Here is a 5,234-nt window from a genome sequence, read left to right on the forward strand (position 1 = left end):
AAAAAAAAAGAAAAATAAATAAATAAATAAAAATACAAAGTCCAGCTGGCTAATTCTAAATACAGTGTGGATGTAAAGTTCATGTGCAATATAAATAGTAAAGTATTTTAATTAAAACTGAAATACGAAGTTTCAGTTTATTACTTTATTTTTTTGGAGACAGAGTCTCACTTTGTCACACTCAGTAGTGTGCCATGGTGTCACAGCTCACAGGAACATCAATCTTTTGGAATCAAGAGATTCTCCTCCCTCAGCCTACCCGGTAACTGGGACTACAGGTGCCCACAAGACAGAGCTATTATGTTGTCTGTTTGTTTGTTTTGTTTAGCAGGTTCTGACCTGCTTCCAATCCACTAGCCCTGGTGTATGTGGCTGCCGCCCTAACCACTGATCTGTGGATGCCAAGTCCACCCTGAAATTTTAAGTTTAAATAGTAAACTATTGTAAATTGCACACGAATTTTATATCTACTCTGTATATAACTTTTCACAATAAAATACATATCAATAATTGTTAATGTGTTGTTTTCCCAAGTAGAAAACGTGTATTTACTTTGTGTTTGTATAGAAACACACACACACACACACACACATATATATATAACTGAAATTCATTTCTATTTAGCGGTGATATAATTTATATTCAGTGCTAAATACAAATATCCCTCAGGCAGAGCTGCACACCAGAGAAGGCACAAAGCCATGTGTAGAAAGAGCTATAGAATTTGTTAGGAAAAGTCCACGTTATAGTCATGATCCCTGCCCTTAATTTATTAATTAATTTATTTATTTGAGATAGAGCCTTAAGCTGTTGCCCTGGGTAGAGTGCAGTGGCATCACAGCTCACAGCGAACTCCAAATCCTGGGCTTAAGCTAATCTCTTGCCTCTGCTTCCCAAGTAGCTGAGACTACAGCCTGCCCTTTGTTTAAAAGAAAAAAAAAGTGCTGTGGGAAGAGACCTGTTCGCATTTGGGCCTTTCCAGCCTCTTGTTGGATGGCATTCCTGTCACTCAAGGTCAAGGAGGTGGGGTCTTAGGCCCTATCCAATCAGGGATGTTCCAATATGAACTGTCCAATCAGATGCAAAGCCAGAAGGGAGAAGGCGGCACCCTGGGATTCTGAGAAGCGTTTGTCTCTTGAGCTGGGCTCTGAGCTGGAGCCCCCTCTTCAGCTGTTCCATCTCCTGGAGATTCCAGGTGTCTGTGCAGCAGCCTCTGTCACCCTGTGACCTGCAGGTACTGGGAGATCTGTAGGGAGGACACCGGGACATCCCGGGAGCTGGGAAATGGTGAGTACAGGAGACTGGGTGTCCTGAGAGGGGGAGGGGCGTGGTTGGAGCCCGAAGTGGCTGTGGCGGACCCGGCCATTTCCCTTCAGTTTTAGCGTCTTCAGACTAAAGTTTGTCACCGGCACCCCTTGGCCCACGGAGCCCACTTGGCAAAAGGTGGAGTGGGGGGCAGGGAGTTGGGACCCTGTTGCTCCAAGAGTTTCTGAACCTGTTACGGGGACCACGGCCCAGAGCTCCCTGAGCAGCTGTGTGCCTGCAGCGCCCGGGGTCCCTCCCTCGGGTGACAGTAGAAGGGTCCTCAGAGGAGAATCCCAACTGAGGGTGTGGGGTTTGTTCATGGAGGGGCTGTGGTCTGTGGGGCCCCCAACCCCTTCATTCTTGGAGGTCCCGACGCGGTGGCTCACTCTGTTACCGTGGTTGTAGTTAAGCACAGGGACAGGGAGTTGATGGGTAAAAGGCTTTCTTATGAGACAGGATAGTAATTCTGGAGAATAGCGAGAGTGATTTTTAAATGCTGTTTTTTGTATGTAACAAATTTTAATACTTTAATATAAAGGGAATAAGACAGAGCCTTACGCTGGCGGCCTTGGTAGAGTGCGATGACATCATAGCTCACAGCAATCTCCAACTCCTGGGCTCAAGCCATTCTCCTGCCTCCTCCACCCAAGTAGCTGGGACTACTTGGCGTCGGCCACAGAGCCTGGCTATTTTTTGTTTGCAGCCGTCATTGTTTGGCGGGCATGGGCTGGACTCGAACGCCGCCAGGTCAGGTGTATGAGACTGGCACCTTAGCCACTTGAGCCACAGGCCCCACGCCATCAATAAAACATCTTTAACATGCTTATTAACGTTTTCTCTAGTGCATCATTACTTCCTTGTTTTTTTTTTTTTTCACGATTATTATCTTTATTTTCTATTTCTGGTTTGGCCTGTCTGACTTCCTCTTCTTATGTTTTAAAGTGCATTCCCACTTCAGAAATAGCTAAGAAATAGTTGTGGGGGTATCTGTGTCTACCACATTCTCTACTTTTATTTTCTCATCTATGAAATTGAATTAAAATGAAAATAATTCTAAATTTGTTATAGTTAGTTAAATTGACATGCGGGTTGTACTGGTTAATTTTGTCTTTGAAATTTGTGAAACAAGGCTGGACCCAGTGGCTCAGGCCTGTAATCCTAGCACTCTGGGAGGCCGCGGCAGGTGGATTGCCTGAGCTCCTGAGTTTGAGACCAGCCTGAGCCAGTGTAACAACTCCTGTCTAAAAACAAAACAAAACAAAACAAAAAAGCCTAGCATTGTAGCCAGAACCTGTAGTCTCAACCACTTGGGAGTCGGAGGTAAGAGAATCACTTAAGCCCAAGAGTTTGATGTTGCTGTGAGCTATGATGCTACAGCACACTACAGAGGGTGACAAAGTGAGACTCTGTCTAAAAAAAGAAAAAAAAGAAAGAAATTTGTGAAACAACCAGTACATATGAATAGTATACATTGTATTTTGTAATATATTAAGAAGCTTATAATATATAACATAAGAATAACTATAACGGTACAGACTTAGGTAATGTTGGGTAATTATGACAATAGTTTAGATAGGAAGTGTTGGTCATTCTGAAAAATCTTGTTTGTTGTTTTATTTGAACTATGACTTTTCTACATGTTTACTTGTTTTTAATGAGTTGGGAACTGTTAGATAAATTGATGCGGTATATAGATTTTAAAGTTTTGACATCTGTGATTGTGTTTTAATCATCAATAATGGCTGCTTGATTTTTTAGTATAGCTTCTCATACTTGTTTTAATTCAATGCTCAGAGTGTTTATGGTTTGAGAAGTTGTATTAAGGGCCTTGACGATGGCACAGGCCAATGGACTGATTTTCAGATTGAGTCCAATAGCTATTGTTGGTATGACAAAAATGGCTAAATTGGTGTATTTAGCAGGGCTAAAAAGGTGTAGTCGACTATTATACTTTGCAGGGAAGTCAATATCTTAAGTTACTTTAGACCAGTCAATATCTTAAGTTACTTTACAAAACTTAAGGTTTTGTACCTAGGGTAGAAAAAGGGTGAATCTTAGCAAACAAAGTTTCCCTGTGTTGTAGCAGGGATGGATGAAAAACCCTGGGTGCCAGATAATAATAACTATCTTCAGGGGAGCTTGGCACGTCTATTGGCAGGAGGTAGAAAGGTGGTTAAGTTACATTTAAGTAAGGAATTATTCAGCTCAGTGTATCGGAATGGGCACTTTTTAAGCTTTATATATTTATGACTAATAGTTTCAATTTTTAGTTGTATAGCTAATATATCTTTTTTTCTTGACAGTAGTGGTTGTTTTTTTAACTATAAATATCTCAATATGTGACTATTTTCTGAATATATGGGAAAAGTGTGAAATCTCTGATAAGTTCTAGTGGGAAAATGTGGATGCCCAAGATTTTCATTGTGGATGAGGTTGTGTCATTGGACAGTAGCAAAGAAGAAGAATATGTACTGTTTTACTTGTATCTGGAAGTTCCATCGGTTCTATGTAAAGTAGGATGAGGTCCATGCACTTTTACAGAAGATGGCATTAACTGCCTTGAGTAATTCAAAGTTCTCATAAACAAAATAATTAGAAAAGACTTGCTTTCTGGGATGGTAAAGAAAGCTATTGGCTCGGTGCCTGTGGCTCAAGTGGCTAAGGCGCCAACCACATACACCTAAGGTGGCGGGTTCAAATCCAGCACGGGCCCACCAAACAACAATGATGGATGCAACCGAAAAAAAAATAGCCAGGCATTGTGGTGGGTGCCTGTGGTCCCAGCTACTTGGGAGGCGGTGGCAGGAGACTCACTTGAGCCCAGGAGTTGGAGGTTGCTGTGAGCTATTTCATGGCACTCTACCCAGAGGGACAGCTTGAGGCTTCTCAAAAAAAAAAAAAAAAGAAAGAAAGAAAGAAAGCTATTTAAAGACAGGATGAGAGATCAGAAGACATGCCAGATATCTGTACCTGGAACTTTGCCAAAACTGGGTTTTTCTCACCTAGTTTTTATCAGATTATGATTGACTTTTTCTGGCCAGTAGTATTACACCAGTGATGTTGGACTTGCACTTGTGAATCAGCACCTGATACTAATTTGTCCTGTTGCAGTTGATGTTAATTTTATTCACTCAGTTACGGTGCTATTGGACACATATTCTTTTGTGAGGTTCAGTATATCTTTGTATTCTTAATAAGAAGTTAGGGAGATTATCAACTAATATGAGCAAATCAAAACATTTATTGAGGAAGCACCCCTTTCTTCTTAGATTCTCTTCCATATACCTTTTTTTGGAAAGTAAAGTTTGTCATCTTTGTTTACTGGTTCAGGAACCAATTGGGGTAAATCCAGTGTCTGCAGTTCACTGCATGTTTGACATAAGATCATCATGAAACTGAAGCATTGTCATTCCTGTTGAGCTTGTTGGAAATTAGGAAATGGAATCTTCACCCAATATCGTCTGGAAAAAATCTACATTTTTTTCATGATCTCCACTTCTTGTACAAATTAAAGCTATAGAGTTAGCATTTATCTCATAATGACATTGTCATATAAAAAACATACACAGATTATAACGTATGATATAAATAAGGCAGAAAATTCTACATACCGGTATTGGTGGCCTTTTATTTCTACTGTATCAACCAAAAATGTCTGATGTGTACACCAATTTTGTGGATGCCATTCCATCCCCTTTCTTCAGTGTTAGATGACACATGAGGGAATATATCCCTTCTATACTTATTACGTAACTGCATTTACTCTCATAAGTCAGCAATAGTTCTCTTCACTCAATTAAAAGTGAAATTCATGGCTTGGTGCCTGTCACAAAGTGGTTAAGGTGCCGGCCACATACACCCAGGCTGGTCGGTTGGAACCCGGTCCAGGCCAGCTAAACAACAATAACAAAAGCAAAAAAAAAAATAAC

At 40.8% G+C, this 5,234-nt stretch overlaps 1 protein-coding gene across 1 annotated transcript in view; it reads left to right on the forward strand.

The window, feature by feature from the left end:
* Window positions 1–1,153: 1,153 nt before the first annotated feature.
* LOC111722444 (zinc finger protein 98-like) overlaps window positions 1,154–5,234 on the forward strand; it is a 31,612-nt gene continuing 27,531 nt past the window's right edge. The window contains exon 1 of the mRNA XM_023508518.1: window positions 1,154–1,287. The gene's annotated coding sequence lies outside the window, so the exon portion shown is untranslated. The remainder of the gene's footprint in view (window positions 1,288–5,234) is intronic.

This window comes from Otolemur garnettii, unplaced genomic scaffold (genome assembly GCF_000181295.1).
Source record: "Otolemur garnettii isolate 467f Iridium unplaced genomic scaffold, OtoGar3 scaffold00253, whole genome shotgun sequence".
NCBI classification, from domain to species: domain Eukaryota; kingdom Metazoa; phylum Chordata; class Mammalia; order Primates; family Galagidae; genus Otolemur; species Otolemur garnettii.